The sequence below is a fragment of the Dendropsophus ebraccatus genome, chromosome 5 (genome assembly GCF_027789765.1).
Source record: "Dendropsophus ebraccatus isolate aDenEbr1 chromosome 5, aDenEbr1.pat, whole genome shotgun sequence".
In the NCBI taxonomy this organism is placed as follows: Eukaryota; Metazoa; Chordata; class Amphibia; order Anura; family Hylidae; genus Dendropsophus; species Dendropsophus ebraccatus.
Window position 1 is genome coordinate 85,755,855 of NC_091458.1, and position 26,265 is coordinate 85,782,119.

General features: G+C 39.2%; 1 protein-coding gene across 1 annotated transcript in view; it reads left to right on the forward strand.

Annotated features, from left to right (window-relative positions):
* Nucleotides 1–319: 319 nt before the first annotated feature.
* The window catches only part of SLITRK6 (SLIT and NTRK like family member 6), a 46,535-nt gene continuing 20,589 nt past the window's right edge, over nt 320–26,265 (forward strand). The window contains exon 1 of the mRNA XM_069972339.1: nt 320–713. The gene's annotated coding sequence lies outside the window, so the exon portion shown is untranslated. The remainder of the gene's footprint in view (nt 714–26,265) is intronic.

Genomic DNA, 26,265 nt, shown 5'->3' on the forward strand with positions numbered 1-26,265 from the left:
TAACATTACCTAATATTCTTCTCCTATTTCCCTTAGCATTTCAGGCAGCAGTGGACTGAATGTGACAACCCCGGGATGTGCATATTTCCTATACGTGCGCACATTAATAATAGAATTGCAGCAGCGAGAAAGACTTTGCAAAGATAACGAGGTGGAGTTGCATGTAAAATGACACTCGCACATTAAGCCCTCTTTTACTGGGGAAGGGCTTGAAGGCTCAGTCAAAAGCCAAGAAATCTCCTTGTTTACGCCCATTTCCCTGCTTCTAACAATCTGACTAATAGTAATCTGAGCTAACAAGAAAGACTAGAAAGGGAGGAATGAGAATAGAGAAGCAGACACAGACTACATCTGCAGCTCAATGGAAGGACCTGTCACAAATATTGCATTGCTGCTCTGCAGCCTGGGAAGGGTTAATCTCGTCAAGTAAATTTAAGATAGCTCCGGATATCTGCTCTGAATTTTAAATAAGGGACAGGGATGCTTGTCTCTGGATCAGCTACTGTATTATACCACAAGCTAACTGTGCACTGAGATCCACAGCCAGAGCCTCAGCTCTCTCTCTGGGTTGCATGCATCACTATGGATATGTTCAAGCTTGCAGCGAAGTTAATTTTGAGATGGCAATGTTTTCCCCTGTGAAGAAAGGCAGATACCAGCTTGACTGTTGGGACTTGTTTACCATCTGATCTTATTGGTTTAGATCTTTACAGGTAAGAATGTGTGCTATATACTCTGAGAGTAGCACAATCGACAGTTTATAACAGGGACTTGGTTTAAAATACAGACTAAGTTGTGTATATTGTAATGTGTATTGTACTTTTATCCAACTTAAAGTTCTGCTATTTTTGTACAGATACAAAACAAACTGATATTGCAATAAATGTTAAGCCATACTGTGTGTGTGTGTGTGTGTGTGTATATATATATATATATATATATATATATATATATATATATATATATATCAGGAATTAAACATTGAGGTTAGCATCTGTGCAGGGCTGGGAATCTATTTTTTATATCACAATGTTGCTTTAATGCTTGTCACTTGACACGTTTTAAGAGAAGCAGTTAGATGACAAATCCAACTTTATTACAAGTGGATAGGTAGCAAAAGGGATTTCTCACATGTCATTTTGTTTCTTTTCACAACTGTAATAACTTACTGTATAGAAATAAATAGAAAAACATATTACCACAAAAGAGCCCTACCATGTGCCAACATCTGTTCTGCGTTATGTGTTAAAAGGTGATAGAGTACAATATTAATAAAATAGTTATATGAGCCTCCGGTTAGTTATTTATAGCACTGGGCAAACATTTGCAATAATTATTATAAGTTGGTTTTCTCACTCTCTCTCACACTCTCTCTCTCTCACACACACGAATAATAATTATGAAAAAATACAGAAACAGAGATGCCCTCTGGGTTAATTCCCCTTGCTCAGAATGTCTGTTTGGTTTCTTGGCTGCAAGGTGTGGTATGGACATTAGTCATAGGCAGGTACTTTCAAGTCAGCTACCTGTGCATATTTGCCCTTTAAGCTGAAAATGAATGAATCTTTGCAAAGTTATATAGTACTTGGCTATAAGACTTGATTTTAGCAAAGAATAATCTACTGCAAATGTCTATTTATGTTAGTGTCTTGTAGAAAGGTATGAATACATCGGTCTTACTGAATAGGTCAAATCAAGCTTGAAGTATGTTGTGACCTGAATGCTAGCACTAATCCACTTCTGTGTACATCCACGCATTGTTTATTCGCTCTGTACATTATGTATACATCCGGCATGTGTTGCTTAATGTGGGATCTTCTGCAATTTTCATTGTTTATTAAAATAAGTCCCTGCTGGATATTAATTAGAATCATGGATTTTTTTTTTTTTTTGTAAATTAAAACTTTAGCTTTAAGAAGTCTTCTAAACAAACAAAAAATGTGTTTCCCAGCCCTTGGAAAGAAAGCTCTCAGGATGTAATGTTAATAATTAGGCGAGTGTAAATTCTCTTTAATGGCTCTCAGCTGGTATTACACTTTGCTTATCACTTTTTCTATAGTGTATGCTCCAAGGGTCCCACTTTAAATTATAATTTATATGATTGAATTCTTTCATTCCAATTCAACTCCATTTAACATGGATGGAACTAGAGTATGGCTTAGTAAGATATATAAAATTGTTGGCTGTTAGATACGCTCATGCTTATTATATGACCTCTTATTTGATGCTGGATGTTTAATATCTTAAATGAAAGAGGCAATCTGGCAAATCAAAAAGGAAACTATTTCTTAGAAGGCAGAGCTACTAATTACTTTAATATGTTCAATGTTAATAAATACCATATACGTCTATGGTGGCTTTTTTTTCTCCGTATAATCATTTACATTTGCTCAAGCTAAGAATACTTTCTTATTAATGGAAAATTTGTGATAGGATCACTGCTTGATTGTTATATATTAACTATTCCATTGATTGGCTTTATAATAGTTGCATTTATTAGACAAATGATACAATCTTCAAGCAGTCCTTCTATAAATGGCCATGCTATAATGCATACAATTCCATCAGAAAAATAGGTCACTCAGTGCATGTGTTAAAGAATAAGCCAAAGTGTATACATGTAAGTGGCTTTTTGAACTTTAACAAAATGGAAAAAAATTATCTGTTATTAATATAATACAACAGTTCCTCTTCTAGCAAGTCCCTATACACTAAAAAATGTAAATTTATGAATGAAACTTGAAACTAAAATAGAATGATTAAAAATTACTGCATTCAATTATTACCCAATCTTCTAAATTGTGCTGCCCCAGAAAACTCCCCATCTTGAGTATATGGCAAAAATACTCATTGTCTTCTATTAAAAAAAATAGAGTATATGAATTCTGGTCAAAACCTTAGGGTATCATTTCCCAAAAGATGCTGTTTGGATTCCTGTGGGACCCAACTGTTAGGGTGTCCCACATGTAAAGTAGCTCTCCTTCAAGAGGAAGAAAACTAGTGCTTTCTAGTCCCATATTAAGCAACTAAAACAAGACATAAATATGAAATGAAACAAAACATTTTTAATTACTTATTGTAGCCAATATTTTACATTTTATTTTTCTCCTTACTTTCTACAAGCCACTTTGTTCAAGGACCTAGATCATTTCGGTCTGGTTGCTTGTAAAGAAGTAAATGTTTCTCCCCATACACGAAAAAGACTGGAGATATGTTTTTTTGTGACAGTACGTTAAGAAAACTTTTAAAGAACATATTATTGTGTCAGCATGGGGTCCAAATAAAGGTACATAAATTCAGTAGATGAGCTAGATGGAGGAAGTACAATGTGTAGAGCTGTGCTCTAGGTAGGTTTAGAGAGGAACAGCTATAGGAAAGCCCATGTGAACTGTAAAAGTTGTGGAAAGGGTCAGAGGGAAAATCGGTGTGGCATTGTGACAGACCCTTTAGCATGATACTAGAACTAGCCAATAGGAAATCTCTAAGAGGAGAGAGATGTTTAAGGAGTAACATTTCTCTTCTACATAATGGGGGGTGCCTATTAAATTGAGGTGAAATCAACCTGTAGAAAATGTTGTGGTCTTTTCCTGTTGACCCAATTGACTGAGTTTGAGTGAGAAGCTGATTGTAGTTGTGAGTAATTCCTTAGAAGAAAAATCAGGAGGATCTTTAGAATAACAGGGTCCACCAGCTTGGTGCTGCTGGTGTAACCTTGCAAGTAATACTTACGTAGTACCGCCTGAGAGTAATACTTCTGGGAACTCACAATGGCTTTGAAAAAAAGATCATAACAATTCTGGAACAACCTACCCCTTGGTAGACCAATGGATCATCCCACTGCCCTAGCCCCAGTAAAGAACTGCTCAAATGAAGGAGAGTTTGACGCAGAAAAACACTCATTGCCCATCCATATGATAGGAGCATCTCGTGATTGGTGGGGATCCCAGTTGTTGGACTGAGGAGTGCCATTCATGGGCACAGGAAACAATGTCTGGCACAGCTTAACAAGCTTAAGAGACCAATAGGAGAAGAAATTTGGATTCTTGGCAGCAGTTCCAACATTCAGTGGTGTGCTGTAGTCCAAAGAATATCACTTCCTTTCGCTAAAAGTTGTCTGTGTATTTTTGTTTCCATAAAATAGTTTTTATATATGTAAAGAATTTGTATGTTCTCATCGTGCTCACTCTGTCTTTCTTCCACAACCAAACATACAGATAGTTGAACTTAGACTGTGAGCCTTTATGAGAACTGGGACTGTGGAATTGCCGCTATGCAAATAAAAGGATTATTAAATGGTTATTATTATAGGTTCTTCTGTGCTTTAGGACCACAGAACCTCTCTGGTCTCAATGTCTGATAGACATGCAGGACATGAAGTACACTGTCGAGCCCTGCTCAAATCCCTTGCAGGCACAGTCATTACCAATTGCAGCAAAGGCACTGTGACATATTGAAGCTGCAGCCTTAGTTCTTACACTTACCATAGAGAGACTCTATCATGGCACTATCATCCTTTTGTCGGAATCAACATTGCTTGTGGGGGATCTGAGCAGGACTGAGGGAATCTAAGTCCTGCATGTCCATCACACAGACAGGGGGGTAGGCATTCAAACCCCCAAAAAAAGGCTTTTCCCTTTGGGCACAAAAGACCCTAGGCTTTGCTGCTATAACACATGAACTAGTAATATAAAATATTTAATTTTTTATTTTTTGGAAATAAAGAAACACATGCAATGTTTAGACGTGCCATCTTTATTGTGCATTTATTGTGGTAAATAGAACAGTGACAGATTTGCTTTAAAGCGACTCTGTGCCCATAATCTGCCCCCCCCCCCCCCCAAAAAAAAAAAAAAACACTTGTACTTTCAGATAGCTGCTTTTAATCCAAGATCTGTCCTGGGGTCAGTGCAGCAGGGGATGCAATTATTGTCCTAAAAAAAAAAACTTTTCAACTTGCTGCCCTGTGCCCAATGGCCATGGCCTAGATTGTGTATGCATTAGGCTGGCGAACCCTCTCTGTCCCTCCTCCCCCCTCTTCATCATTAGGAATGCCCCTAGAACATTTTCTCCTGTCTGAACATTGCACATGTGCCTTAACGATCCAGTCCATGTGCCGGGCTAACACAGCTGATAAATAGGAGACAATCTACCTGGGGCATTCCTAATGATGAGGAGGGCGGGGAGGAGGGATAAAGAGGTTGTGCCAGCCTAATGCATGCACAATGTAGGCAATGGCCGTTGGGCACAGGGCTGCAAGTTTAAAAGTTGTTTTTTAGGACAATAACTGCATCACCTGCCGAACGGACCCCAGGACAGATCATGGATTAAAAGCAGCTATCTGATGGTACAAGCGGTTTGGGGGGGGGGGGGGGGGGGGGTCAGATTGTGGGTACAGAGTCGCTTTAAGACTAATCTCTAACCATCAAGCTTATTATACCTCATTAAGTTTCTATAAACATTAAGACCCTGTGCCACTGTGTGTTTGAATAAAATTTTACATCTGTTCAACTATCTGGTCTGCAATACATTCTTCAAGGGGGACACCATTACCACCTTTTACTTGCTGTCTGTCAGCATCACTGAAAGGCTGTGGTTGTCAAGCAGTGTATTGTAAATAACCAACCAACCTGTCTCAAATGACTAAACAATTCATCTCAAAGCTTGTTTGATACTGTGTTGTGCTGAAATGTCTTTCAGTTGCAGTCAAGACCTGCCATTCCATATTTCCTTAACTTATAAAATTATTCAGTTTCTCTAAATAAATGTAGGTGGAAAAATAATATAAATCTGAGATCACTAGAAAAGAGATCATAATAAGGCTTAGGCTATGTTCCCACACAGTATTTTTGCTTAGTATTTTGGTCAGTATTTTGCAACCAAAACCAGGAGTGAATTGAAAACACAGAGAGGCTATGTTTACACACTATGGACGTAGTTTTGAAATAATGGCCGTTATTTGCCACTCAATTTTATCAGTGTGTCAACATAGCCCTTCTGTGTTTTCAATCCACTCTTGGTTTTGGTTGCAAAATACTGACCAAAGTTGGTGGAATTTGTTTGGCGCAAACACTCCTTTTGGAACACAGACCACATTCCCCTGTGCTTTGTCTGAGTGGAAAGAACTCCTGGCACTGGTGTAGAATCAGGTTTAGGCTTTTATTCAATGCAACACGTTTCAAGGGTACAATCCCCTCTTCAATAGGCATCTGTCTGATGTCTGATGAAAGGGGATTGTACCCTTGATACGTTTATAGAAAAGTTTATAGAAAAGTGACTGCCAGTGCACAAGTTTTATTTGAAAAATCTGTAATTTCAATGTTAGAAGCTATTTTTATATACAATCGCATATGTTTATCAGTCTGTTTTAGACAAAAATGATGTCTGATTTATGTCTCAATCACAGCTTAGCTTCTATTTAAAAAAATAAATAAATAAATGAGCTATTATTGATTTCTGTCTCAGACAAAAAGGCAAATTTTTTTTTAAGGCAAATGTATAAATCTGGGCCAATGTGTGCATCACGTGGTTATTTTTCTATAGACTTTATTAGAACACATAATTTTCCTCAATGAAAATGACTTCTGTGTACATATTCTCTGCTTATATCTATTCTTACCAGTATTATATCACATCTTATGTTCTACCTCTTTGTTATCATTAGTTAATGCAGGTAAGATAAATTAATTCATAAGGGAACTCATAAAATGCTTGACCACCCAGCCAATCAATTGCCAGCTCGGACAATTACTGGCCATAATGGAGACTGTTGAAAACAGAGAATGCTATGTAGTGGAGATTGGGGACTGTCAAGAAAGCAGCAGTTAAAGGGTCGAGGTATTGATAACTCCTATTCAAGGTACAGGATGACCCTTGTCTCCAGTTTAGGTGGGGTTTTGCAATTATCTTACTTCAATGGAACAGAGTTGCAAAACCCCACCCAAACTGGAGACAAGAGTAGAGCTGTTTCTGGAAGTATATGACTATGTTTTTCTAAGACCCCTATTACATGGGGCGATAGAGAGGAGAAAACGAGCACTGTCAGCGCTCGCTTGCTCCTCTTTCCCCACTCGCTGCTGGCGCTATTACACAAGCCGGCAGCAAGCAGGTGAGTACAGGGGGAGTGACGGCAGTAGATCACTGCTATATTAGTCATTTGTCTTTCAACATGTTGAAAGACACACGACAGCAATGCTCAGCCGATGACATCTTTCATGTCGGCTGATTGTTGCCTTCTGTTTTACGAGACGATTATCGGCCGGAATAGACGATATTGGCCAAATGCGGCGAATAATCATTTTGTGTAATAGGGCCTTAAGCGTGAATAACCCTTTTATGTTCAGTCCTTTTTTTTTACAGTGAAATTAGCTGGTGGACAATAGACATATTTACATGGAAAGTATAACTTAAAAATAAGTAGTAAAAATGTAAAAAAGACGTTTTCTGAAATATGGTGATGCTCAGAGGGAAAGCAGATTTAGTATTCACACCATTGCCCTTATAGAAGACAGGAAATGCAGCATTGGCACGGTGGGCGCTACATCTATTGTGGGGCAATTGCATTCCTGTTCTTGGGATCAGTGGGGTCCGGGCAGTCATACCTCCAGCCATTAGCTTGTCATTCCCTATTATATGGATATGGATATATATATATATATATATATATATATATATATATATATATATATATATATATATAGCTTTGTTATGTCCCCTGCAGCCCTGACAGCATAAGAGATTAAATATATATGATGGACAACCCCTTTAAAGATTACTTAAAAGTTAGGTTTTTTGATGCAATTAAATATACACAGAACGGCCACTGTCTGTGAGGTTCTGCCCAGCCAGTACTGCAGTACTGGCCAGAATAACATGATTTCTTTTGAATTGTAATACGGGCACATTTGGGTAAGCTTGTGTTCCAATGAACCATAGCAGACAATGTAAATTACTGCCGAAGCTGTACTTTACATTGTCTGCACAGTCAATTTTGTGCAGCCACTACTCATTGAATATTGACATGGCAGTTTTCTGTGCGGCTGCATGGAATACTGGCCGAAATGTATACAATGTGTATACACTCCGTCCCGAATTCCATCGGAAAAACTGTGAATTTGATTTTTCAATAAATAGAGTCCAGTTTTGCAATCTGCAACAGCGGCTTTTATTCATTGAAAATATACAGCGTGTGAACGAGGACTAAGACTGCATATTTTTACTTGATTTTGTAAATTATGCAACATTAACCCCTAGACGACCTAGGACGTACCGGTACGTCCTGGAAGTCTGTGCCCAGACGACTCTGGACGTACCGGTACGTCCTGAGCTATAAGTGGAGCGCGCTTCATAGCAGGGGGGGGGGGCTCACCGTTAATGACACGCTGCAGCGATCGCGCTGCAGCGTGACATTAACTCCTTAAACACCGCGATTGCAGCACGGCGTTTAAGTGTAAGTGACAGAGGGGTCCCGATCGTTAAGACGGACCGCCGGAGGTCTTTCACCTGCCTCCATGCGGTCCGATCAGCGCTCTGGTCACTCACTGAGCACTGATCAATGCTATGCCACCCCATACAGCCCCATAGGTGAAAAATAAAACTGTTATAAGCGTCACAATAAGCCCATTTTATTAATAATTAATTGCCAAAAAAAAGGATTTCATAAAAAAAAAATATATATATATATATATATATATATATATATATATATAAAACATTAGAGAATCTGTGTAAACCTGCATATGGTTGTGTTCGGGCTGACGAGTAATAGTATTATGTCGCTTTTACCATATAGTGCATTATGTAGACATAGGAACCCCCCAAACGTTACCATATTGCATTCTTTTTTACGATTTCACCTATTTATATCTTCATAAATAATATATTTGGGATTCCGTCATATATGTTATGGTAAAATGAAAGACGCCATTACAAAGTACAACTATTCCTGTAACAAACAAGCCATTACATGGCCTTGTAGATAGAAAACTGAAAGTGCTAGAGCTCTTAGAAGGGGGGGGGGGGGGGGGGGGACGAAAGCGCAAAGATCAAAATTTGCACTATCCACTGGGTCATTTTGGGCCTGGTCCTCAAAGGGTTAAAGGGGTTATCCAGCGAAAAACTTTTTCTTTCAAATCAACTGATATCAGAAAGTTATATAGGTTTGTAATTTACTTCTAATAAAAAATACCAAGTTTTCCCATACTTATTAGCTAGGAACTCTGCTTTCAGGAACTCTGTCTCAGTTTTCTATGAATCCCCAGTAAAGACCTCTCCTGTCTCAGCCAGAGATTTCAGCAGGGAGCACTGAGTCAGACTGAAAATAAAACAATATTTCCTGTATGACATATAGTAGCTAATAAGTATGGGAAGACTTGAGTTTTTTTAATAGAAGTAAATTACAAATGTATATAACTTTCCGACACCAGTTGATTGAAAGAAAAAGATTTTCGCAGGACAACCCCTTTAACCCCTTCATGACCAAAGGTAATTGATGCATGGCTCGGAAAAATTCCCGGCACTCACTTTTCCTAGCTTGCAATTAAAGGGGTTATCCAGCACTACAAAAACATGGCCACTTTCCCCCTACTGTTGTCTCCAGTTCAGGTGTGGTTTGCAACTAAGCTCCATTTACTTCAATGGAACTGAATTTCAAAACCCCACCCAAACTGGAGACAACAGTAGGGGGAAAGTGGCCATGTTTTGTAGCGCTGGATAACCCCTTTAAGCTTTATTCCATATGGAGAAAGGCGGACCACGCCAAAATGTGTCCTATTGTTTGTTACGTGCACCTCCATATGGAATAAAACTTAATGGCAAGTTACGAAAAGCGAGTGCTGGGAATTTTTTCGATTTTGCTACATATCCTGTCCATGAAGCACCACATTCCGGAGTGCCAACATCTTGTGCATATTGCTGCATGGTTGTCCAGGTCAAATTGAAGCAATGTTACTCCTCATCTTCTAAGAACCATAGCGCTTTTATTATTTCACCTACAGGGATGGTTGGGGTGTCCTTTTTTTGTGGCATGTTCTCTAGTTTTTATTGGAATTGTTGTTTTTTTTTCTTTCTAATATATTATTTTTTAAAAATCAGCAATTCTGGTGTTTGTTTGTTTTTTTCTCTTTTCACTTTTTCATTTATGCAGTTCACCGTGCAGGAACAATATTGTTATATTCTAATAGATTGGACAATTCCGCACACTACAATATGTAATTTGTATTTTTTTTTATATTTTTATTTGTTTAATGGGAAAGAGGGGTAATATCAATGTTTATTGGGGCATTTTTATTAGTTTATATATATGTTTTAAAACCTTCATTTTTATTTATTTTTTACTTATTTTATGTTGCATATAGAAGTCCCTTAGGGGGATTTATATATGCAATGCTCTGATTGCATATACTGTACTGATGAATGCTATGCCATAGCATAGCATTGATTAGTATTATTGGCAATCTGTGCATAAAGTCTTCCAGAGAGCAGACTCTATCTACAGATCGCCGATCAAGCAGGACAGAGGTAAGTAGCTTATCCCCACCTGTTGGTACAAGTGATTGGGCCCCTGCAGCCATGCTATGGGTGTCTTATTCAGTCAGAGACAGGTGCTTTTCCTGTCACTGACTTTTTTAAATGCCGCTACTTCCTACTGCATGGGGCATGTGCAATATGAACATATATATACGTGTTATGAGTGTGAAGGAGTAAATATAAATTTGCAACAATTTATACTTACTTCTCCTTTAACCTACTTCCTGTACTTATACCCTTCTTTTTTACTCAATTACAAAAGCATCTGAAATACAGGCCAAACGCTAAAATTTGGGATTTATACAGTGGGATTTATAGGATGGAATAGGGTAGACCTCCGTTCTATTCAACTAAGCTTGATTCCATTAATAAGGTAAACCGTACAGTAGAGACGAGCGAACTTTGAAATGTTTGGTTCGGCAGGTTTGCCGAACATAAATGTAAAGTTTGGGTTCATGTCCACACTTCTCCGGGGTCCTTCTCCCCTGGTCCAGTCCTGTTGTTTTCTCTGGTGAAGGCCCGCTTAGCTAATCACAGGCTGACTGGGATGGAGCAGTTCCACGGCCTGTGATTGGTTGGTTTGGTTAAGCTTGTCTTCACCTTCACCAGATAAGACAATGGGACCTGAGAGCCACAAGAAGACACAGGAGGAGTGTGAACAGGTGAGTATATATATATATATATATATATATATATATATATATATTTATTTTTTTTTAGACGTGTGCCCACTCTAACCGAACCTGTCCAAACTTTGCAAAAGTTTATTTTTGCTACTTTTTGCAAAGTTTGGACAGATGTGGTAAGAGCGGGCACAGGTCTAAAAAAAATAAAAAATATTCTCACCTGTTCACACTGCTTTTGTGGCTTGGAACAAATCTGGGTTGAGGTGGCTCATTCGCTCTACCGTACAATATATATATATATTTTTTTAACATGGGACCACATGTATGGCAAGTGCCACTAAATCTAATGTACACCGCTGATACGGTATGAAATTGGCCATACTAACCAAGTGATTCAGTGTTTTCAGCTTTATTCTGCTTCAGTGTAAACCATTGGTGGTTCTACAACTATCACCATTTCTGCTACATGAAATTGAAAAAAAACATATGCAGATCCAATATAATCCAATATAAAGGTTATTGCTAGGCAGCTACCCAAACTTATTAGAGAAAGGTATTACTCCATTTAGGAGCCAGAATTATCTCATAGTTATTATTTGCGACAATAAATGATTTTAAATCTTATTAAATTGTCAGAAAGAATTCTTCTATAAAAGTACTTAATCTGTATTTGACTTTTTATGAGCTTGTATTACGAAAAGGAAACAAAGTGTACATTTTGGGTTATTTAAGTACAAACTGTTTAATTGGAGGGGGGAAAATAGCATTCTTGGAAATAAAATATATTGTGTAGGTGCTAAGGAAGTTTACATCTCAGAGCTAATTTAACAATTATAGATAACCAGAATCTAATTGCTTTCCTAGTCATTCAATATCATTTTGAACTAAACTGTACTTTTTGAATTCCACTCAACCAGAAAAAAACATGTGTGTGTGTCTAAAGGGATAAAGAAGACATATTCTATGTTATCTGAACATCTAGCGGACGTTTACATAATTGGAAACATCATAGTTGCCCTATACTGAAAGTCATACAACACCACTTCAATTTTACAAACAGTTGATAAACTTTTTCAGTAACATAAACATGTCTTAGTTACATGCTGCAACACATTCCATTTACTGGCACAGGAACAGCAAAGGCCATCACTTGTCTTCTATGTTTATACTAAAGAAAAGCAAAGAAATGTTTGCTTTCTCATTTCATTATATTAACCTTGTTATACACTTCAGTATATACGTTACATCTATGTCTATAAGACATACTATAATTTGGGACACAGTGAATATCTGTTTCTATGTAATAAAGTTTAATTGTTATATAAACTTAAATTATTTTTAATTTTGCTAATATAGTTTGATTAGTTTGATTTTCACAATCCTCTGTGAGTGGATTTTAATATTCATGTTTACATACAGAAACAGAAAACCCATATTGACTTAATTCTTCTCTCATTGAGGTAGTTCAGCAAAAAAAAAAAAAAAAAAAATTATATATATATATATATATATATATATATATATATATATATATATATTTTTTTTTTTTTTTTCAAATCAACTGGTGCCAAAGATTTACTTCTCAATTTACTTCTATTCAAAAATCTCAAGTCTTCCTTTACTTAACAGCTGCTGTACATCCTGCAGGAAGAGGTGTATTCTTTCCTGTCTGACACAGTGCTCTCAGCTGCCACCTCTGTCCATGTAATGAACTGTCCAGAGCTGTGGCAAATGGTCATAGAAAATTTCTCCTGCTCTCCAGACAGGAAATAAATTGCAACTATCTGGCACCTGTTGATTAGGGATGAGCGAACCGGCTGAGGTTCGGGTTCGTATGAACCTGAACTATTGGCTTCTGATTCCCGCTGTCTGCCCGCTCCGTGGAGAGGCTGGATACAGCCTGAGGACCGCCTAGAAAACTGGGATACAGCCTATGGCTATGGCTGTATCCCAGTTTTCCAGGTGGTCCTCAAGGTTGTATCTACCCTCTCCACCGAGCGGGCAGACAGCGGGAATCAGAAGCCGATAGTTCAAGTTCATACGAACCCGAACATCAGCGAGGACCCAATCAACAACGTAAACAAGCGGCGATCTGCTAGATCGGCGCTCGTTTACTGGGCCTATTCCGCGGCCCCGATGATCGTGAAACAAGGGTTGCAGGGACATTGTTACCAATGTCCTTGCAGCCCTTGTTTCATACATTACCTGTCCGGGCCACAAGTCTTCTTCTCCTGGTCCCACGAGACGCAGCAGCTTCGGAGCGGGGCTGTCTGAACTGACAGACCGCTCAGCCAATCACTGGCCGCGGTGTTCCCAGCCAGTGATTGGCTGAGTGGTTTGTCAGTTCAGACAGCCCTGCTCCAAAGCCGATGCTGCCGCGCAGGACCGGGAGAAGACCTGCGGCCCGGACAGGTAATGTATGGTTCTGCTGAAATAGTTGGTCGCAGCCACACACCGCTATTCAACCGTAGCGATGGGCTGGTGGCGAACGCAGATTTTAGGTCTGAACCTAAATGACATGATCATCGGCTGATCGTTCTCTCTATTCCACGGAGCGAAAATCGTCCGAATCGGCCGATTATCGCTCCTGTGGAATAGGCCCCTGAATTTATGCTGATTAGCATACAGAGCTTTACCTAGATTTCCTAGATGAACTGGCTCTGCATGTGTTTTATGCCATTGCATGTCCGCAAAAGTTTTTTTTTATCCAAACATAGCAAATGATGTTCATAAATGGTAAACTAAAGCATAAAGTTTTACCAAAAGTTTTTTTTTTTAATTAACTGATTATAATTTATCAAACTTCCAACATTAAAATTCCAAGACCAAGAAGGTAAAGTTGCGAAATAATAAAAAAAAGGAGAAAATAAACACATGCAATCAGTGAGGTTAGTAATTGTTGTCTGCTGAATACACATGGGCAAGAAAATCCTCAACTTCTACTGCTTGCAGTTCCCTTTCTAAGTGCAAACCAATGTGGTTTTATATGGGCTTGATGTGAGACAGGTCCAATGCTGTACTACCATGGCCTGCAACATTTAAGCCACACAGGCTGCTCACAGTAACAAAAGCAGAGAGAGGCCTGGTGATGTATTAATTAACGGCTCCTGAGACGCTTTAGAGAAATGCCTAGACCACTTTTAATGACTAAATAAATGTAATGCCAAGCTTTTATTATACCTGGAATAAAGACTAGTGGGGTTTAGCTACTACATACTTTGCCACCTTACACCATAATCCCAGAAGTAGGCCCGCTATGGCGTTCCATGCTCAACTGCAGCACCTAGAAGGTCAAGCTATAAAATTATGAAGCAGAGCAAAATGGTATCCGAGGCCAGAAGTTTTCAGCGATAAGTCCTGCTTTTGTATTAGATGCAGCAATAACCTATGTTGACACAAGATATAAACAACGACCATTATTTTGCACTCAAAACAATGGCCGTGGTTTAGAGTATCAAACAACGGCCGTTGTTTTAAATGCCAATTGCATTGAACTCTATGGGCAACAGCCAGAAATAATTGTTGTGATCATTATTTCGACGGCCATAGCGAACAACGGCCATTGTTCAATATATTGTGTGAACAACGGCCATTGGTTGCATTGACTTCATTGCAAATCATTTTATTATGAGAAGAATAACTGTTGTGTAAACTGAAAACAACGGCCATTCTTTTAATAAAAAATACATTGTGTGAACATAATCTAAAACTTCTAAGGCCAGTTTCTCACATTATAATAATCACACATTTTTGTGTTTTTGCTATGGCTTTAGATTCTTGCCTATTTGTGTGTGTAATGACCCAAACTGAAAGCATGAGGCTAGTTTCACACATGGCTCTTTTTTGGAGAACTGACAATGCAGTGTTTTTGTGCCAAAACCAGATGTGGATTAAAAAGGAATGGGAAACATGAAGGGATGGCGTATACTTCTGCTTACTGTTGGATCCACTTCTGGCCTTGACTCAAAAATTGCAGTGGCAGTTTTCCAAACAACAGCCGTGTGTGAAACTAGCCTCAAAGATTTATTCTAGGGATCTATGCTCTAGGGAGTATGTCAGTTTGGGTAATTAGACCCGCACCGTCCGGTAATAGCTGTTCACACAATGTAATGTGCAGCGGCTACACATAACAATGAAGTGAATGGTTAATTGTAGGGATGAAGGAACGAACCGTAACGAACCCGATTCGTTACGAACTTTGCTGATAATACAGCTCAATGTAATAATTAATACTTTACTTTAATTAAAACAGCAAATGTTTTTTCTAATTCTGCTATTTTTTTCCATCACAATAGCAACATTAGAAGAAACATTTAGATTTATATGTCCGGTCAGCTGATTGGCTGAGCGGACATATAAAGAGCCGAAGCCGACACACTGAGCTCAGTGTGCCGGGGACCGGCGAAAAAAGAAGATAGAAGAGAGCTGGGAGGGTGAGTAGAAAACTCTCCCCTTCCCCTGCACTGCACCCATCCCAGCAAGGAACGGGGGGGGGGGGGGGGGGGGGGGTCACTTAACACCTTCCTTGCTGGTATGCATGCAGTCTGCCATTAGTCTGGCCCCCAAGGGGTTAAGTGGGGACCCTTACTTAACCCCCTGGGGGCCAGATTGTTCAGTATGGCACCCAAACTGTTAATGGGGATGCAATGCTTCCTCCTTTAACACCTTGGGGGCCAGACTGTAAGCAGCGATCTGTAAAGATGCTGCATACTGTAATGTGCACAACACCGCTCACAATGAGGGGTTTTGTGCTCCTGTTTGTGTGTTTTTTGTGTGTTTCTCCCTTTTTTTCAGATATCGGTATCCTGTGGATTACGGCAGATTCGGTGGACTACGTTGATGACCAGCTTTTGTTTGGATTTTTTTTTAATTGTTAACAAGGGGTGTGGGGGTGTTTTAATATTTGAATAAAAAAAATTAAAGTGTGTCTTATCTTTATTTCTTTACTATATAGACTTAGTAGTGGAAGTCGTGTAAAAGACGGAATCCATTACTAAGTCAGGGCTTAGTGTTAGCCGGGTAAAATGGCTAACAGTAACCCCCCATTATTACCCCAGTAACCAATGCCACCAGGGGTACTGGGAAGAGCCGGGTGCCAGTGGTTCCGGAGCATCAAAATTGGCGCTCCTGGACTAGGCGGCAGCAGGCTGGCAATATTAGGCTGGGGAGGGCCAAAACAAATGGCCCTTCCCACCCCGGTGTTACTAGGCTGCTGTTGCTTGGTTTTTAACCTGGCTGTTTATGAAAATAGGGGAACCCTACAAATTTTTTTTTAATTATTTATTTTTTTTAAAAAAATGCGTAGGGTTCCCCCTATTTTCATAACCATCCGGGTTAAACACCAAGCAACAGCAGCCTAGTAACACTAGGGTGGGAAGGGCCATTTGTTTTGGCCCTCCCCAGCCTTAATATTACCAGCCTGCTGCCACCCAGTCTAGGAGCGCCAATTTTGACGCTCTGGGACCACTGGCACCCGGTTCTTCCCAGTACTCCTGGTGGCATTGGGTACTGGGGTAATAATGGGGAGGTTATTGTTAGCCATTTTATACCGGCTAACACACTAAGCCCCAACTTAGTAATGGATTCCGTCTATTAGACGGCTTCCACTATTAAGTCTATATAGTAAAGAAATAAAGACAAGACACAAGTGAATTTTTTTATAAAAAAAAAAAAAATCCCCACACCCCTTGTTGACAATTTTATTTAAAAAAAAAAAATCCAAAATAACTGCTGGTCATCTAGGTAGTCCACCGAATGCGCCGTAGTCCACAGGATACCGATATCTGAAAAACAAAAAATGAGAAACACACAAAAACCACACAAACAGGAGCACAACACCCATCATTGTGAGCGGTGTTGTGCACCTTACAGTATGCAGCATCTTTACTTACAGTGTGGCACCCAAGGGGATAAAGGAGGATGCTTGCATCCCCCTTAACCGTTTGGGTGCCATACTGAACAATCTGGCCCCCAGGGGGTTAAGTAAGGGTCCCCACTTAACCCCTTGGGGGCCAGACTGATGTCAGACTGCACCCATACCGGCAAGGAAGGGGTTAAGTGACCCCCCTTCCTTGCTGGGATGGGTGCAGTGCAGTGGGAGGGTAGAGCTTTCTACTCACCCTCCCAATTCTGTTCTATCTTCTTTCTTCACCGGTCCCCAGCACACTGAGCTCAGTGTGTTGAATCCGGCTCTTTATATGTCTGCTCAGCCAAGCAGCTGACCGGACATATAAATCTAAATGTTTCTTCTAATGTTGCTATTGTGATAAAAAAAAAAAAATAGCATCATTAGAAGAAACATTTGCTGTTTTAATTAAAGTAAAGTATTAATTATTACATTCAGCTGTATTACCGGCAATAGGAATTGCCGGCATGAATACAGCTTCTTGTAATAGTTATATTTAATTAATAAAGCACATTTTCATTCTAATAAAGTTATTTTCATTGTGCAATAGCTTAATTAAAATGAATCAATTCTTTTCCAATTAAATAACAGTATATTTAATGCTTTTCGCTTTATTTACGGTATTGAACAACGAAAATAGCTTCTTTTAGAACTATTTTTTTTATTATTATTTAAATATTAACCATTACTTATTATTGCTGGCAATTTTCCCCCACTATTTTTGCACTTTGATTTTTTCCACTTTTTTCATTGTAATAGCAACTGCAACTAAACTATACCCTATCAGACTCCCACTATTGTAGCTGCAATTATTCAGCCGTTATAGAAAGGTTCGTTTTAGGTTCGGTTCGTACGAATCTGATCTTCACAAAAGTTCGCCGGATCGAACCAAACCAAACTTTTTAAAAGTTTGCTCATCCCTAATTAATTGATTTGCGGGCACAGATCATGGTGCCTGCAAGTCAATCTTAAAAAAAAAGTTCCTGCAGCCGATACAGAGGTATTGGCTGCAGGAACATCAGTCGTCATACGTCATGCTGCTTGTTCAAGTAAAAAGTGATCTTTTATCAATGGCAGATAGTGCTAAGTAAGCACCATGACGTATGATATAAAATAAGGTACGAAAACCGCTAAATTTACCCATTACACCTGTGTAGAGAAGTCAGAATGCAAAAAGGGGGTGACAGAGTCACTTTAAGGATAAAAATCTGTATAGAGGGAAGAAAGGGAAGGGGGAGCATGCTTGGCTTGGGTAGGTAGTAAAATACAGTACTACATAAATAGTGCATATCCTATAAATAAGGCACCGCATTGTAAATATTTTGCATGTATCCATGACACATTCTTTTGTGACTAAGGAACAGAGGAAGTCAACGATGGAACATTAGGCAATATAACTTAAAATTATTTGTTAGTCAAGCATTACATTAGAGGAACTTACACAGACATGTGTAAATTATGGTAGACTATGTTCAAACAATGAAAGGACTATAGGAAATATGGAAAAATGGTTCATTATAAAATAATTAAGTCTTAAGCAGAACAGCAAGAATGCACTTCAGATAAAATAGCCAGGATCAAATAATTAGAGATGTTTTGACCCTGATATAAGCAGTTCTTGCTACACAATACACTGCCATTTCTCGATTTCTTATTAATCATTAAAAGCCAATATATTCCTTTTACCTATTGTAAAATGGACATGTCTGGTCAAAAATATATTACAAATCCGCTGATTAGCTAGGTACAATGTCAGACCTATAATATTTCAATGCTTACATTTATTATGACATGGCATAGCAAAACAGATGTAGCTCTCCCAGTTGAATAATTGTAAAATACAAATTTCTTTGTAAAAATGGTTAACAATATGTTGTAACATATTTGTTTTGTAAATGCTAGGTTAGGGATGTAATGTGTTGTTTCCATAACTTGCTTTAAGTAATACAAACAGTTTTCTATCTCTGTTCTGAAGAGCTTACCACATTCTTAAACTTAAAAGTTTTATGCTTCATGAGAAAAAAAATTAGCACTGCACCATATAATCTTATGACGTTACTGAAACTTGTTAACATAGTGTTTTTATACGTCAGAGGTTAAACTTATAATTATCGTGACTGTGCTTTTTACCTGGCCCTGTTTTCATGAAAACACCTGTTTAAAGAATATGACTTCAGGGGGTTTTCATTCTTTTTTCTTTTTCTGAGAAAAAGATAACCTATATATGACTTACACTTGTAAGTACACAGCAATGAAAACAATGTTTCAGTTCTCACTAATTTACTTTTCAGCAAATCTCACGTAAAGCCATTTTTTCTGCCAGTTACATCTGTCTCTACGTTGGGAGGTTATTTATTTAATTTTAGAGATTCCCCTTTTTTTTTAAATTGAACCTCTTAACAACCACTGATTGCCTTTTTATGGCAGCCCAGAGGTTGTTGCATATACAGTAGCGCGGTCTCAGGAACTGAGCCAATGCATTATTCAGTGGGGGTCAGCTATATGTTATAGCTGACACCTGCCTGAAACCACTGGGAGTGAACTTTAGTCCTATTCCAACAGTTTAACCCTTCGCATGCCACAGTCAATATGCAGCAGGCAAAGAGAGACCTGACAGGTAATGGACAAAGCTGATAGCTGCATTTGAAGAGTCTATGTGCCCCCTGTCCCTGGTGTCTAGTGGGGGATCTCCCCCCCGCGATGCGATTGCATAGGGGAGATCAATTCTAATTAGCTGGCCGGGGCTCAGCGTCGGAATGACGCTGATGCCGGCTCGGCAATCTATTTAGATGGTCTACAGCAGACCATTATAATAGAGCAATGACCTGATGGTTCTTTGCTCTATTATACACTCACCGGCCACTTTATTAGGTACACCTGTTTAACTGCACGTTACCACTTAATTTCTAATCAGCCAATCACATGGCGGCAACTCAGTGCATTTAGGCATGTAGACATGGTCAAGACAATCTCCTGCAGTTCAAACCGAGCATCAGTATGGGGAAGAAAGGTGATTTGAGTGCCTTTGAACGTGGCATGGTTGTTGGTGCCAGAAGGGCTGGTCTGAGTATTTCAGAAACTGCTGATCTACTGGGATTTTCACGCACAACCATCTCTAGGGTTTACAGAGAATGGTCCGAAAAAGAAAAACATCCAGTGAGCGGCAGTTCTGTGGGTGGAAATGCCTTGTTGATGCCAGAGGTCAGAGGAGAATGGGCAGATTGGTTCGAGCTGATAGAAAGGCAACAGTGACTAAAATAGCCAACCGTTACAACCAAGGTAGGCAGAAGAGCATCTCTGAACGCACAGTACGTCGAACTTTGAGGCAGATGGGCTACAGCAGCAGAAGACCACACCGGGTGCCACTCTTTTCAGCTAAGAACAGGAAACTGAGGCTACAATTTGCACAAGCTCATCGAAATTGGACAGTAGAAGATTGGAAAAACGTTGCCTGGTCTGATGAGTCTCGATTTCTGCTTGAACATGACAATGAGTTCACTGTACTCAAATGGCCTCCACAGTCACCAGATCTCAATCCAATAGAGCATCTTTGGGATGTGGTGGAACGGGAGATTCCCATCATGGATGTGCAGCCGACAAATCTGCGGCAACTGTGTGATGCCATCATGTCAATATGGACCAAAATCTCTGAGGAATGCTTCCAGCACCTTGTTGTATCTATGCCACGAAGAATTGAGGCAGTTCTGAAGGCAAAAGGGGGTCCAACCCGTTACTAGCATGGTGTACCTAATAAAGTGGCCGGTGAGTGTATACGCAGCATTGATCTCAATGGGAGATCAGTGCTGTGTATATAGAAGTCCCCCAGGGGGCTTCATATTACTGTTAGTAAAAATAAAATAAAGTGTTTTATTAATAAAAAATCCCCTCCCCTAATAAAATTTTGAATCACCCCCCCCTTTTCCCATTTTATAAATTAAAATAAATAAATAAATAAACAATCGCCCGATCTATTAATTTGTCCCATTTCTGATCTTGTACGGTAAACGGCGTAAGCGCTAAAAAATCCCAAAGTGCAAAATTGTGCATTTTTCGTCGCATCAAATCCAGAAAAATTGTAATAAAAAGCGATCAAAAAGTTGCATATGCGCAAACAAGGTACCAATAGAAAGAGCACATATTGGCGCAAAAAATGACATAAAAGTTATATATGTTACAAATTGTTGTTATCATTACGACTTGAGGAACATATATAACATATTTTATGGAAAAATTCAGCTTGTCATTGCAAAGTACAATTAGTGACACAAAAAATAAGGGCTTGTGTGGGTCTGTAGGTGTAAAAATGCAAGTGCTTTGGCGTTTTAAGCACAAGAAGGAAAAAACTAAAACGAAAATTAGTCTGGTCCTTAAGGGGTTAAATGACTATCGTTCAAATCCAAACAATTTAAAAAAATGTTTGAACGATAATCATTCCGTGTAATACCACCCATAGGCTATGTTCACACAACGTCAAAAATAGAGAAAAGACAGACGATTTTGATATTTAAAATAACGTCCGTTATTACAGCGATTTAACTGACTCCAATGGCAATGCATTGAAGTAAATGGAAAGACAGTTCTATGCACACAATGTAATGAATAACGGACGTTTTTACCGCAGACGTCAAATGAACATGATTGTTATTTTCGGACATGTTTTGCAAACATCGGATGTTTTTTATTAGTTGTTCACACACAGTTTTTCTTTTGTCACTGTTCTTTCTTCGTTTTTACTATTAAATTCAATTGACTTTTCAATTAAGACGCACCCAAAGGCCAATTAGTAACCCAAACTAGAATAATGTAGCAACAGCCATCATTACACTAAGGGGAGGCCAGACAGCTAAATGAGGCCTGTTATTTTAGACTCAAAATAACGGACGCTATTTTAAACGCAGCTGAAAAAACGTTGTGTGAACATAGCCTTACGCTCATCTCTTGTTAAGATGTCTAAAAGCTCTGTTGCTTTCTAAATGATTCTGAATCCATAGTCCTTTAGTATACCTCAACTATAAATGTAGAGCCACATTATCAACCAATCATCTACTAAAACCTTTTTTTTTCTGAGAGGACTGGGTATGGGCAGAGCTTCTAATGACTACCTATCAACAAACTCATCACTGCCGCTCCATTCATTGTTTATGAAACTGATGAATTGAGCCAAGTATAGGCGATAGATGATTAATAAAGTGAAGCCTACATGTTCTAGTCACTGTTCTGTACAAAGGAAAAGGAGTTCTGGAGATATATACACTGTATATTTTTCTTTTTTTGGGGGGTAGCAGTCAAACCATGGCAATCTTACACTTTTTATGAGAAATCCCATAACAAAAGGGGGTGCAGGAACTTAATAAACAATATATACCAGCTGGTCAGTGACTGGGGCAGTGTTCCACCCCAGTCACTTTTTGGCTGGGCAGACCATCACTCAGCCAGGTATGGACATTGCAGCTGGAAGAACTGGAGAAGGTCGGCAGCTATCAGCTGGACCCAGGAGCGGTGCTACGGGGCACACTAATAGGTAAGTATACTTTGTTTCTTATGTTCCTGCACACCCTGGCTTTTTAAAAAGATTTTTTTAAGGGTCATGGAACTTCTTCTTTAAAGGGAATCTGTCAGCTGAAATTCATGTCTCAACCTACTAAAACTGTTATATACTGTAGCTGTTAGTACATGGAGACACATTACCTTTCATATATTTAGCTGTGTTTGCAGGATGTATGATGTATGCTCTTTCCCCCTCTGGTACTAGTAGTCAAAGAGGCTTTTCCAAGCTCCAAAAACTGCAATCTGGGAGGCTCTCTTTCTTCCCCCTCTCTGCTTGATTGACACTTGAAAGCTGAGTCCAAAGCAGGATCAGGTATAGGAGGGTTGTAAGGAGGTTACAGCTTGTTGCACTTCAGGAGCTAAGGAAAGCCTCTTTGATTCTTCTTACTATATAATAGATTTTTCTGTGTTCTGGAATCACAGAGGGATATATATATATATATATATATATATATATATATATATATATATATATATATATATATATCCCTGATCGAACAGCTATATAACAGTGTCAGGAGTGTGGAATGCGAATTGCAGCGGACAGATTCCCTTTAACTCGGGTAACCGCTTTAAAGGGGTTATCCAGGATTTGAAAAAATAGCCCCACACCGCTCCATTTATTTTAATGAAACTGAGCTGGAGAAGCACACCCAAATTAAAAAAAAGTGAGGAATGGTGTTCCTGGAAGGATGCAGATGTGTTTTACTAAGCCTATTTAACCCCTTTACATGACTAACTTTCAGCACTTGATTCAGCACTAGAGATTAACAAATTTTGTCTTGCTTTGGTAGGTTCACAAATCTTTGGGATCAAGTTCAGGTTTGTCCAAACCAAACTAAACTTTAAATGAACCAGATTAAGACAGCTAATGCTACGTTTACACAGAGTGATAATTCGTCCAATTGATCGTTTAATGATTTTGAAGCAACAATTTGGCTTTTATAACGATCAACTTTTAGATGAAGTAAAAAAATCGTTTAATAAATTGTTATTGCAATTGTTTTAAGATCGCTTAAGCCCATCTCACATAGGATGAATCTGTAAAAAACCAACAATGATTTGAGAACATGTTGAAAGATCAAAATGAATGATTTCTCGCTTGTCACTTGATTGTTTTCTGTATTTACACAAGCCGATCATTATCGCGAAAATTCGAACGATAATCGTTCCATGTAAACGCACCATTACCTATTGCAGTTACATGAGTGACATCAATTGTTTAATGTCATATTGCTTTATAGGGTGAATCCGCTTTCATGAGCTTTTCTGCTTGCATTTTTGTGGCATAAGACTGCATGAAAGCTAAACTAGACTCCAAGACAGCATAGCAGCAGGGTGGCAGCGTAATGTGGGTGCTCATGAACAATCTGCTTACCTGGAGTCTGGCCGCCTACGAGTGCTCATGGGGTAGTAGCATCAATTGCAACTAAAACTAGTTTAACATCATAATTGATACATTTTATACACTCTTATTAAGGGTAGCTTCACACGTACCGTATCGCTGCGTTTTTAACGCTGAGTTTTTATTGCTGTGTTTTTGGTGCGATTTTTACATGCGCGTTTTGATTTTCACATGAAAATCATGTGAAAATCAAAATGCACATGTAAAAATTGCACCAAAAATGCAGCGTGAAGGCACCCTAAAGGGGGTTTCTAGGAAGGCAATCAGTACCTGATTGGTGGTTTGCATACTGACTTCAGCCAGAAGCCTTAGCTCTGTACTTTATGAATTGACTGCGCTGGACTACTGATTGCAGAGCTGCAGTAACCCAGACCAGCCACTACACAATGTAGGGAGAAGAGGATTTATAGATTTACTAACACTGTGCAAACATAGACTAGACAATCTTATCAACGGTTGTTTGATAAATCCGTCCCAACTTAAAGACTGTCTACCCCAGTTATTACTTTGCTAGAGGTATGTCAGAATTTTAAGCCAGATTCTGGTGTATTTTTTGGTGCAACTTAGGCCATGCCGCTTTTTGTGTAGGTCACACTCCCTTTTTGTTCCTGCCGCAAAAGTGTCTTAACCCTTAGACGACCCAGGGCGTATAGTTACGCCATGGAAGTCTGTCCCCAGACGACCTAGGGCGTAACTGTACGCCCTGGGTGTTATTCCCGCTATGAAGCGCGCTCCGGAGCGGAGCGCGCTTCATAGGAGGTGGGGGCCGGCTGCAGTGAGCAGCCGGGACCTCACCGGCAATGACACGCTGCAGTGATCGCGCTGCCGCGTGTCATTAACCCCTTAAACGCCGCGATCGCGGCGCGACCGCGGCGTTTAAGTGTAAGTGACAGGGGGAGTCCCCTGTCACTTACCGATCGGGACCCCCGCAGTGTGACTGCGGGGGTCCCGATCGGTAAAACGGACTGCTGGAGGTCTCTTACCTGCCTCCATGCGGTCCGATCGGCGCTCTGCTACTCTAAGCCTGCACAGGCAGGCTCAATGAGCAGATCGCCGATAACACTGATCAATGCTATGCCTATGGCATAGCATTCATCAGAGTAGAAATCAAACTAATGTATGTAGAAGTCCCCCAAAGGGACTTCAAATGTGTAAAAAAAAAAAAGTTAAAAACACTATTACACTACCCCAAAACCCCTCCCCCAATAAAAGTTGAAATCACCCCCCTTTCCCATTATATAAATAAAACATATAAAAATAAATAAATAGATAAACATATAATATACCGTAGCGTGCGTAATTGTCCGATCTATTAAAATATAACAAGCGTCATTGCGAACGGTGAACGGCGTACACGAAAAGAGGGGAAAAAGTGCGCGGATTACCGATTTTATGTTACATTATATATATAAAAAAATTAATAAAAAGTGATCAAAACGTCCGATCTTTACACATATGGTATTAATAAAAACTAGAGATCATGGCGGAAAAAATGACACCCCATACAGCCCCATAGGTGAAAAAATAAAACCGTTATAAGCGTCACAATAGTCCCATTTTATTTATAATTAATTGCCAAAAAAAAGGATTTCATTTAAAAAAAATATATAACATTAGAGAATCTGTGTAACCTGCATATGGTTGTGTTCGGGCTGACCTATAGAATAATTGTATCATGTCGCTGTTACCATATAGTGCATTACGTAGACACAGGAACCCCCCAAACGTTACCATATTGCATTCTTTTTTGCGATTTCACCAATTTATATCTTCATAAATAATATATTTGGAATTCCATCATACATGTTATGGTAGAATGAATGACGCCATTACAAAGTACAACTATTCCTGTAAAAAATAAGCCCTTACATGGCTTGTAGATAGAAAACTGAAAGTGCTGGAGCTCTTAGAAGGGGAGGAGGGAAAAACGGAAACACTAAGATCAAAATTTGCGCGGTCCACTGGGTCATTTTGGGCCTGGTCCTCAAAGGGTTAAAGTGGAGGCAAAGTTTTTAAAACGCATATTAAATGCAGAGAAATGTCCTGTGCACCACTTTCTCATCCAGAATTCTGGCAAACATGCATTAGCATTGCTGGGCCATTTTATTTACAGAAGGGCACTGTGGTTCAAGTGTCAGAACATCACCTGTCCTGTGCATAAGCCAATAAAGCTAGGTTCATGTTCACACACAATAAAATAAAAGCAAAAGAAGCTATGCAAGCAAGTGCCAATCTGCTAAATTGGCGCTCACCCTGTT